The sequence below is a fragment of the Theobroma cacao genome, chromosome 9 (genome assembly GCF_000208745.1).
Source record: "Theobroma cacao cultivar B97-61/B2 chromosome 9, Criollo_cocoa_genome_V2, whole genome shotgun sequence".
Taxonomy (NCBI): Eukaryota; Viridiplantae; Streptophyta; class Magnoliopsida; order Malvales; family Malvaceae; genus Theobroma; species Theobroma cacao.
This window is the reverse complement of record NC_030858.1, coordinates 27,028,796-27,041,772: the sequence shown is the minus strand read 5'-3', so window position 1 is coordinate 27,041,772 and position 12,977 is coordinate 27,028,796.

Sequence of the window (12,977 nt, the reverse complement as noted above, 5' to 3'; positions counted from 1 at the left end):
CCTCATAGTGTCATAACATCACTGAATAATCCCCTTCATGCTTAAATTACAATCATTAACGTAATCACATTATCCATTCCGAATGTCATTTATAACCTTATTGCTTCCTTCTATAACCTTCCTTAATAATTATATTACCAATTTATCCCTATCATACTAAAGATTCTCATATACCTTCAGTTACTTAAACAGCCATTTTATAATACATTCTAGTCATATACTTTTAAAAGCCAAACTATTTACTTCTTTGTACAGATAACTATTATCACCTTTACACTACATCTACTTAGAGTTAAAGTAGCACAAAAATTCTACAAAAATATTACATGTCATTAGGATCCTCATCTTAATCTGATCTTATCGAAAAATTCTACTCAAAGTCCTTCTTAAGATCCTCTTTCGGGTTCTTCTTCTTCTGTGATTTTCTCCTTTGCTTCTCAATCCAAGCTTGTTGTATTCTCCTACATTCTTCATCACTCACCGGTGTAGCATTTCTTCCACAACCGGGAGAAAAATGTCATACACCTGACACTTTTCTAAGGGGTTTACTTGCCACTGTTACTTTCTCCTTATTTTTTTTTGGTTGTCCCCTTACATTTTTCCCACAGCTTGGTGGAAAGTGTCGAACTACTGTCACGCTCTTCCTAGAACGAATATATCCCCTTGCAATTTTTTCCCTCGTCCATTCTCTAAGGTGCTCTCTAGGTTGTTCCGAAAGGAAATCTTGTTCAATTTTCGGTGTATTGGAGTTACTTTCACTTTCAAAATTCTTGCTACTCTCGAAGCTCCCCTTATTATGAACCCATTTTGATAAGTTCTTAGGAATTCTATTATCAGGAATTCGAGACGAACCACCTTCCGAATCACCTAGATCAGGGTGTCATTTGCTTCTAGTCGTAGAATCTAGAGATCTCTCGCTAGCATTATGAGAGGTATCGGGACTACCACGTCTTCTAGACGTGGTGTGTGTATCACCAGTGCACCTCAAAACCTATATGCAATTAAATAGTAATTATTTAATTATTTATGCATCTCAAAAGTAGGTAGATTTCTATATGTAGATGCATACATTCTATTAAATCTAACATAACTTAATTTATCTTAACTGAACTGGACTTGGGGCCACGCAGTGTTAGTGTGGATTTCTTAAAACAACCTTAAAATCAAAAACTTTAAAATCTAAAGCTTTAAAACCAAAATCTCTGATCTTTAAACCATGCTCTGATACCAATCTAAATTGTCGCGACCCGGAACTCCTCATCGAGCCCGTGACAATCGCTTCGAGGCCTCAACAAACATTCTTCACCCCGAATGTCGATCGAAACCTCACAAGGCTCTCGTATCAGCTTTCGCACTTCCCCGGTGAGCAATAGTTATCAAATATCAAAATTCGAAGGATTTCAAATCATTTTCAAATCAAAACATAACATATTGTTTTCTGGCTCACAGGGCATTTTCGTCATTTTTGTCGAAAACCTCGAAACTTGCTAAAAATGTAGTAGGTAAGCAGAAAATATATATTTAATAATTTAAAAACAAATTAAGTATCTAAAACATTCATTTGAAGTGAAAATTTGACCATTTGAATATAATAAAAATATTCAATAAAATAAACTATTTTCTTGTAAAATAATTTTCATAAAACTATCGGTACATAATTCTTATAGCGTAAAAGTTAATTATATTCATATGTACTATAAAGCAAATAACCAAAGCATAAAATTTCTTTTGTAGTGACACGTGGGCCCACATCTAACCAAAATGCATTGAAAGCTGGAAACCTACAGCTTTTACCGATTCGAGTCCAAATGAAGGTCCTTGTCAAAGCCAGTTAACTATGAAATTCCTCGAGCCTGAAATGTGAGGAAATGAGGGTGGTGAGATTCTAAAATCCTAGTGAGTAAACAGATACCATCTAAACTATCTAAAGTCGAGTAAATGGAGACAATTGAAATAAGTCATCATACTGTAATTTCATTATCTTTCAACTCATTTCAACCAAATAAAATCAATTCATATAAATCGAGTAATCAACTTGGCTTATGAATTTCTTAAAACTTTGGCTTGTGCCAAAACTCATACTTGGTGATACCTTGCGCAGGGCATCCAACCGAGTCCGCCAAGGTTGTTAAAATTTTTGTATACACTTAAAATATATTTTTAGTTTGAGAAAAATACAGCCGTTCCTTGGTGTTGGCTGAGTTCCCCTTCACGTGGTGGTTTGACATAAAGTGAACCCTAGGCTTTACCCTAGGAGAGACCCTATGCGCCTCTCCATTCGAGGTAAGAATATAATGGAGTTTATTGCGCCCCTCTAATAGGCTAGTTCACGGAACCCCCTCTGCAGTGAATAATTAATATATACTCCACCAATCAATAAAATTCATTTTAGCATGACATGGCAATTTATCGAAACCTAGCCTCTCAAGGCTGAATACTCAGTACAAATAATTCTAACACCAAAATCAGTTTAGCCATTCATGCTCATATATTGTCATAAGCCATTCAATTTAAAACCATAAATTTATAACACAAGCAGGTAGTCTCCAATTACTCTATTTTCAAAACCAATATTTGATATTTTCAAAAAATTTGTAAAATCATTTTATAAAATCGTAATTTCTCATAAAACATAGCAATTTACCATTTACACCCATTTTCCATAAAATCACACAATTGTGTAAAACTACTCTAAATAATTAAGACGATAATAAGTTCACTCACAATTCTAGGAGTCGATGTACTCCTAATCCCAATCTCTAAGTATAATCTTTGTACTTTTACTAGTGTACTTTGCTCACCACCTATCCATAATGTACAATACATAATTCACCACATCAATGCTTGACCATTATAAAATCAATTCAGGGTCGGTATATATGCATGATATGATATACAACTTATCCGACTACCGCTTAAATGCGGTGCTGACCTAATTCAGTCTATTATCTCCAATTTAACTCCAAATCAATTCTTCTCACTTTCTACACTCCAATTATACTTAAATTACCTTAGTGACTGTGAATGAGATTCAATTTATCAGTCTCGATAGCAAATTACGAAAATACCCCTAATGGGTAAAAATTTGTATTTTTGCTCCAAAAATTCCCATTATTTTTCTAGGCTCATAATTCATCATTATTCATCATAATTCCTGAAATAAACATCAAGATCAGCAGCCAATATTTCCCTAGAAAATTCGGCCAATAATGGTAATGGAGGAAAATGAATTCTTTTCTTGTTGTTTTTGTTCCTAAATATGCTAAACTAATTAAAAACACTAACATTACTTAAAATCAAATTAATCTAACAACTTTCTCTCTCCTAACCCATTTTGATCAGCCATCAATTCATCATGAAAACATGTAATTTAAGCATGGAAAATAAGGAGAAACGCTTACGGAAAATAGATTTCAAGCTTAAGTTGAAAAATCCTACCTTTTTCACTTGTTTTCCTTGATTTTCCACACTTTTTCTCTTGAAATTCCTCACCTAGGGTTTGTTCTTCCTCTCTTTCTCTCTCTTCCTTGCTTGGCCGAATATTTGGAGAGTAATGGGCTGATTTATGCTATTTTTTTAGTTAAATAATAAAATATCCTAAGCTTGACACATGGCATTTTCTTATTGGTCTATTTTTAAAACTTTTAAAATTTTAATCCTTTTTATCTCCACCACACAATTAGTCAATGGTCAAAATGAGGATAAGGGATGACCATGTGCTGGAAAAATGTCCTGGTGATGAAAAATTACTGTTTTGCCCCTAGGGTCGTAAAATTACCATTTTACCCCTATACTCCAAATTATACCGAAATTAAAAATTTTTACTTCTAAACTTCAAATCATACTCCAATAAGTCAAATGGGGCCAAAAAAAGCTTTTCTAAAAATTTTCATTTTGTCCCCAGGTGGCAAATGACCATTTTGCCCCTAGATAGCGAAAATTTTGGTTTGACTCCAAATTGATCCTCAAACTCCGAATCACCATATTAAACCATTATGGGACTTTAAAATTCTTAATTTCATCAGAAATTCTCTATTTGATCTAGTTCGAGGCTTAAATCAACTTTGTTGTACCTCTAGGTATAATACCGACTTTTGTAAATTTTTCGAGACTCTCCTAGCATGCAAACATGCTATCCATCACATGTATGTCATGACAAATATTTTTATAGAGTTGGGCTTGTCATCTTCTCCCCCGCTTGGATCAACCATATGATCCTTCTTCATGACTGATTTCGACATCCGGCTAAATATTAATATTTTAATATTATTTCATTAATAAAATATTATTTTATTCTAAAACTTTTATCTTGTCTCCTTGGCATCCAAAATACCTTATTATGCCTCAATTCGCATCTGACCAACTTTATTTATCACCATATCAAAGTATGGGGTATTTCAGTAACCAAGTTATTCATCATAATAGAAATTAAAGGCAGTAACTCATTTTATGAAAAATATGTGATAAATCAATATTTTTATTCATTAGCTAAAAAAAAACAGATGATACAACATATGAACCATGGTTCATTTCTTCCTAATCTCTTCTACTATTTCATAAATTTTCAGCTAGAATCTTGCTATCGCCTAGAATTTTTGTCTCCAGGACTTCTGTCCTAACCAACAACTTACCCATCAACCCATGTGTGTCATTCTCCATGCTCTCAATTTGGTCCATCAACTTGACCAAATATGCTACAACATTTTCAGGGATATCTTCCTCTTCATCACAACCCCTTTCATAGTTTCACCTTTGGAACGTTTGGAAGCCATGAGAATTTTGAGATTTTCTTTTAGATGATTTTGATTAAAATGGATAGTGGTTTCCTTTATTTATAGGCATGAATGTTGACTTTTAGAAGGGTGTTCAATGGTTTTAGGCTTGTTTTCTGATGAATATGATTAGTTTGTAAATCGATACATTAAGTGCTTCAAAGAGAATTTCAGAGTTCTGTGTCAGTTGAATCTGGATGGTTTTCTGCACCGATATAAGTGGAATTAAGGGGGCTAAATTGGGTATTAAGCATTTCTAATTCTCCTCTAATTTTACAGAATTTGTTATTAAGCGGGCTGAATTAGTAGATAATCAGCTTCAACATTATGTAGATAATGCAATGCTAATACTAAAAACTAGTCACGCAATGCCTAAACCGTCATCACACACAATTTCTAAAATCTAGTCTCGCAATGCCTCCTATGTAGTCCCCTATTGTCTAATATTCAGTCACGCAATGCCAAATAAATAGGTTTCATTTCCTAATAATTAGTCATGCAATGCCTAATATCCAGTCACACACCTTAATAACCAGTGACACAATGCCTAACAAATATTTACACATCGCCTATAAACTGGTTGATTTCACTACTCCTAGTCAAATTTAAGTTTCCAAAGTCATATAATTTACCCATCAACTTTTGCGTTCTATGAATGTAAAAAAATAAACCCAAGAACCTATAAAAAATACCTTGATGTCATCTCTGCACTTTGGGATAGTGAGAAAGTTGGATGGTGATATAGACTTTGATGGCGTTGGAGAGCTAGACGACAAGATATAGACCTTGATGGTGTTGGAGAGCTGGACGGTAAGATAGCTAAATCGAGATTTAATTTTAGAATTTTATCTAAATGGCGGGAGAGGAGAAAGAAACCGGGACCATTAATTTGGATTAAATGGTTTAAAAGGTATTTTTGTTAAGTCATGCCAAAAATTATCTAAAAATAGTTAAAATTATAGTGAAGGTCATTTTTTAAGTGAGTTTATTAGGAAGGTTATTTCTCACAATTTCCTCTTATATTTATATTGCAACTTGTAAGCTTTATGGGACTTATTTTTATTTTTTTTGTGATGAAAAGTAAATAATTAGATACTTAGATAATTGGATACTTCATACTATTGATAATTTGATAATTTGATAAGGTTTATAAACTTATAGATATAGGACATTTTGGACTTATTTTACTTTTGAAGCTTTAAAAGGTAGGGATTATTATATATTTATATTTATATTACAAATTTAAAACTTTAAAGGACTTATTTTAATTTTTTGGTGATGGAAATAATATAATTAGATACTTCATACTTAGATAATTAGATAAGGCTTTAAAGGATATTAGGACTTATTTTAATTTTAACTTTTAATCTTTAAAGGGGGAGGGGTTATTATATATTTATATTTATATTACAAATTTTAAACTTTAAGGAGCTTAGTTTTATTTTTTGGTAATGGAAATTATATTAATCAAATTATCAAGACAATTTTTGAAAGTGATTTGTTCAAGTAAAACAAATTGATTAATAAAAAACTCTTTCACATTTCGAAAATTTTTGAATAAATAAGTGATTTGAAATTGATGATAATATATTTTGTAAATAAAAATTTTTTTATATAGTTTTGTATTATGTTTAATTTTATATAGGTGTTTTATATGATTATATCAATGATATTAATGTTTGAATAAAGATTTATATAAATTATTTTTTTGTTGCATTGGGAAGTTGAATATTGGAATGGCTTATATATTTATATACATAAATAAAAATAAAGAAATAAATAAATTTTGGAAGCAACAAAAAATAAAATACTAATGAGATTATTTGCTATTTGTATTTTATTGTTTGTTGGTTGATGATGCACTCAGAACTCTTGATTTATACGTGAGTATGAAAAAACTATATCAATGACATAAATACAAAGTAGATTAATTCGGTTAACTGACTTTAAATTTTTTTTTAAGTGAACCGATCTGACATGAATTTGAACTAACTGAATTTCATCACTTAATATAATTGAGTGAATTTTAACCGACTTTTAATCACTCTTAAAAATTATTACCAAATCTCAAAATTTGTTTACGGACCACATCCCCTCCCTTGATCTTTGTCAACATACTAAAATTTATTAACATTTTCTACTCATTAGTTTCAACCTTCTATACCTTTCTTAGGATCATGCATTAGTTTTCTCATCTCATGCGTTTGGAAATAAATATAATTTTATTTAGTACCTTTAGTATCAATTAATGATCATAAATACAAATGTTTTTTTTTTTTTGAAAAGGAAAACAAATTTTATTACTTAATGTCAAAGTCAAAGTTAACTTTGGTCTTTATAATTACAAAGGGATAGAAAAAACATAGCAAAAACATAAATACAAATGTTTGTAATAACTTCCTCCTTGTGTCCAATTTGTTTTTTTTTTTTGTCTCTCATTAACTTTTTTTTCGTAAAAGGAAACTTAATTGTAATCCTTTTTTTTAAATCACGAATTTATAAAAAATTTTATAAATAATATTTGAAAATTTTGAATTTCAAACTTTTTAAAGCCATATATATTAAAATTTTCATATATATGATATTTAAATGAATAATGACTAAATTCAAATTTTTAAACCAAAAAAGTCAATAAAAAAACATAAATAAAAGAAGAAATTGTGAGAAATAACCCTCTTGATAAGTCGATTTCAAATATAACCATCAAAATAAATTTAACTGTTTTTAACCAAAGTTAGCCATGAGATGACAAAAAATGCCCTTAAAACTATTTCAAACAAATTAAACACTCTCAATTTTTCTTTCCCATCATTCGTTTGCTAAATTCCCCATTTTGCTATGCTCTTTATTTTTCTCTCTTTTCATCCAACTCTCTCTAATTTTACCACCATCATCATCTCTCTCCATCTCTCGTCATCTTGCCAAATTGTCATTGATCTATAAACTAGAGAGTATAATATGGAAGATAATAACATATTCTTGGATTTATTAGTTTACATTCACAAAACCCTCTATCGTCTATCTATAGACCAAAAAGTATGGTATGGTGAGTAACAATAGGTTCTTAAGTTTATTAGTGTTGAGGTTTTTAGTTATTCAAGTCTAGTAAAACATACCTTAGCATGTAACAAAGTGATTTATGCCTTAGCACGTAATATTAGTAGGAAGAAGCAAGCTTTGGTGTGTAACATCTGGTGCTGAAGCTTTGGTCTTGGCATGTAACATCTAGTACTAAAGCTTTGACCTTAGCATGTAACATCTTCTACTTTGATTTTGGTGCTTTGGCTTTAGCGTGTAACATCTGGTGCTTAGGCTTTGGTCTTGGCATGTAACATCTGAAGCTTTGGTTTTAGCATGTAACATCTAGTGCTGAAACTTTGACCTTGGCATGTAATATTTGTTGTTGAAGTTTTAATGTGTAACATCTTCTGCTTTGGCTTTGGCATGTAATATGTAATGATGAACCTATGGCCTTGACATGCAACATTTGGTGTCAAAGCTTTGACCTTGGCATCTAACATTTGCTGTTGAAGTTTTGGTATGTAACATTTTTTGTTAAAGCATATAACATCTGTTTAGGCTTGCAGTGTGATTTTGTTTTTCTTTTTTGTTATTAAATATGATGTGTAAATTGCTCATTTGCATTTCATTGCAACATAAACTCTTGGAATTAAAACGTGTAACAACTTTTTTTCAACTGTAATAATACTTTTTAAACATAACGTGTAATAACAATATTTTTTAAACATAGAGTGTAACTTGTTCTCTATCTTTGTATTTTACAATAGAGATAAAGTTTAAAATAAAAAAGGAATTTGATATGAAAATGAATATGCATTGAAAAATTATTCAATGTCACTAAAATGAAATGAATATGGACAAAAAGATATTATCCAAAATCCTCTAATTTGGATAATTAGGTTTTCGATTATTTTATTTATTTTTTATGTAAAAGAAAATTAAAATTTACTAATATTATAAAGAAAGGAGAGAGAAATTAATTCCATCAAAGCAAAATTGAAAATCAGCATATTGGAACTTAATTTTGCCAATGTTAATACACTTTTCAAGCCTCCTTGCGAACTAAGTACAACTTGCCCATGACACGGAGAATGGCAACAAAAGCAATGAAACCAATGCTCATGACAAGCAAGACATTTGGGGAGATCTTGAGCCCTGGTCGATCATTCATGTAAAACTAAAGCATAGTCCCCGACAACCCCTCTAGAGGCCACACCTCTTGTTGTTCTTCTTTTCTTTGTGCTTGCAACTGTAGCTACACTTCCTCTTGGTGGAGCTGTTCTAGTTGCCATTTATGAGTCAATTCAAATTTTAGATCATGTAATATGAATATAAAGAGATTTCATTAAGGGTAATTTTGTCAACAAATCTTTTCTCTTGACTAAAACTAATTAAAATTAAAAAGATGGTTATTTTTTAAAACAACTTATTTTAGGAGTTAAAAAAAAATCATCCCTAAATAAAAGCATGATCAGAGTATCATTAATGATAAATTATAGAAAGAAGACTATATCAAATATAATCCAATATGATTTGAAATTATGAATTACTTGTAATTAAGAAAAATGGCCAAAAGTGAACAAAATATGTAAAGATATTTGAACAATTGTTTTGCAATATGAAATGAGAAACCCTAGACTTGTCTAATGAAAAATTAAACAATTTTATAATTATATAATATCTAAAAAGCCCTTAAATTATTTAAAATATTTTAAATAAATCTTTATTTTTATATTGCATTCATTTAAGTAATTGTACTTTTATTTTGAGTAAAATAAATCTTTATAATTAATGGTTGACTAATTTTTGATTAATTATTAGTCAAAACATCACTTGCCATTTTATGTCATGTGATACTGACATGACATGTTTATGTGACATGATAATATAGTCACTAGACATTTTTCACCTTTTACGTTAGTGTCTCGTTAGCACCACATAGATGTAAAAAAACAAATGACATTTTGACTAGCGATATTTAGTCAACCATAAATCATAAAGACTTCTTTGACATAAAATATACATAGACTTAATTGAACGTAATAAAAAATAAAATTTTAATTAAAATTTTTTTGATAGTTTAAAGGATTTTAAAAGTATCGTGCCTATATAATTTCTCTATCTCAATAAAGTTATTATATGTTGACTTTTGTGGATAAAAAATTTTAAATTTTAACCTCCATTATTTTAAATATGTAATTAAATTTAACAGAATATATATTTAAAAATCATAACATTCAAAGTTATTCTTTTAAAAAAAAATATTTCATAATTTTATAAATAACCAACATAAAATTAAAAAATTACAAAATTAAAAAATTATAAAACTTTGGATAACATACCCTAATCCTCTAGTTTTGATCGTAATTCCAGATGGGTCCATTAGTATTTGAACGAATAGTCAGTCCCAAACGTGTAAACGACTACAATGGGTAAACGTGAAATGTCTAAAATACCATTCTTTTTTTCTCCATTCTTTTTCATTATTTTCCTTTTTCTTAGGCCAATCAGTGGCATTCCTTTAAATTGGCTGGTCACCTTATGGCCAAATCTAACCATTGAATGTCAGATCCTACCAAATCTCCCTAAGGTGAGTGCAAGATCTGGCCACGTTCCCCAAGGGAGCACTGACCTGGCCGCAGTCCCTTAGGGAAGCGCCAATTTGGCTGCACTTCCCCAAAAGAGCACTGATCTCGCGTTTCCCTTAGGGAGATCCATTCAAAGTAGGATATGGCACTCTGACCACGTGAATGTCATAAGTAGGGTGGAGAGAATTTTTTTTTCATTTTTGAATAAGAGAGTGATAATTATATTTTGTAGAATTATTTTTATCTCAATTTGTTCTTAAAAGTTAACTAAGTTTTTGAGTTTAGGTTAGGATTTAGTTATTTTTAGTTATTATTCTAATTAGTTTATTTTTATTAAGTTATTTTATTTTATGTTAATTTATCTTATTTTAATTATTATTTATTAGTTTTTATGCTTTTGTAAGACTTTAAAGAAATAAGGCTCAATTTGGTGAAGAAAAGTGTTCAAAGAGCCAAGCTCATGTTCATACATGTTGCAGTGTCACGACCCGAAACTCCCATTGAGCCCGTGACAACCGTCGCGACGTCTCGATAGGCACTCATTACCTCGAATGCCGATCGAAACCCCGCAAGGCTTAGCATCAGCTTCTGCATCTCCTCGGTGAGCGACAGTTATTAAATCTCACATTTCAAAAAATCATAAGTCATTTCCAAATCAAAATAATAAAATATTATTTTTTTGGCTCATAGGGGCATTTTCGTCATTTTTCTTCAAAAATACCGAAACCAGCCAAAAACATGGTGTAAAAGATAAATATTTTCATACATACTTTAAATCAGATAACTGAAGTATAAAATTACTTTTATAGTGACACGTGGACCCCCAACTAACCAAGAAGGTGTAAGGCTACGAACCCTTACTTTTTAGGATGCAACTCCGAGATTAATTCTCGTCTTAATCAACTATCAACAAACTGTCCTGAGCTTGAAAAATGGATAAGAAGAGGGGTGAGATTATGATTACATAATCCCAGTGAGTAAACAGACACCATCTAAACTATCTAAAGGCGAGTAAAGGGAGATAATTAAAAATAGTTCATTTCAACAAGTTTTTCACAACAAGAATATTCATTTCAACCAAATAATCAATATGGCTCGTGAATTTCTCAAAACTTGGCTCCTGCCAAAATCATTCTCGCGGGTACCTTTGTCAAGGTATCCCACTAAGATCGCCAAGGTTGTTAAATGTCCTATACCCATAAACATGTTTTCGCATCTGACACACAGCCGTTCCTTGGCGTTGGCTGAGTCTCACTCTCACGCGGTGGTTAACGTGAAGTGCACTAAAAAAGCCCATCTCAAGAGATACCCTACGCACCTCTACGATCGAGCTGAGAATATAAAGGAATTTATCGTGCCTCTCTAATAGGCTGGTCCACGGAACCCCCCACGCAGTAGCTAATCTTTAATCCACCAATTGATCAAATCTCAATGGCATAGCATGGCAACTACATTACTAACTAATTTATCAAGGCAAAACAGACAGTTCAGATTTTTCAACACAAGTATAAATTCAGCCAATCATGCCAATTTATCACAAGCCATTTAATTCAAATTATAATTTACAATAAATCACATGGTCTCCAATTACTCAAATTTTTAAAGCCATCATTCAATTTCAAGACAATTTTATGAAATCATTTTATTAAATCATATTTTGTTTATAAAACATAAAGATTTACCATTTAAACTCATTTTTCATAAAATCACAAAATCGGATAAAAACCACTTTAGATAATTCAGACGATAATAGGTTTACTCACAGTACTAGAAGTAGAAATACTCTTATTTTCAGTCTGCGGGTACAGTCCTTTACCTGTATCCAATGGCTCACTACCTAGCCATAATCCATGACACATATTCTAATTAAATTGTGTCTAACAGTCATAAGCTATTCCAGGCTCGATATATATATGCATGATATGAAATGAAAAATACACGGGTAGCCATCTAGACCCGGTATTGGACTAAGTTGATTTTTCATCCGATAAATTAGCCAATGCATCCAATTTCACTCCAACTTGCTCCATTTCTTTTCCAATCCCTCAATTCACCAAGCACAACTAATTAACACACAATTAGGCAAATTTATCTTCACTTTTCTTCTTTGAACTTTCGGCCAACAATGGTACACTAACTCCGTGATTTTTCCTACTTAATTTTCTCTCCATAATTCATTAATTCCTACACCAAAAACTATTATTTCTTAATCAAATCACCTAGAATAACATCCCATTCTTCCTCATTATTTACTTAGAGAATTCGGCTATTGATGGGCACCAAACCTTTGGTGATTTTCTTCACTTGTTTTCATGCTACACATCATTAATCACCTAAAAACACTAACATACCTAAAAATCAAATCAATCCAAGATCATTCTCTCTCTATACCCATTTTGACTAGCCATGAATTCATCATGAAAACATGTAATTTAACCATGGAAATTAAGGGAAAATGCATGGGTAAGGTAAATCACTAGCAAAATCAAAGAAATCTTACTTTTGCTTGATCAAATCCTTGAATTCCAACACTTTCTCTTTGATTTTTCCCACCTAGGGGTTGTTCTTCCTTGGTTTCTCTTCTCTTCTGGTTTGG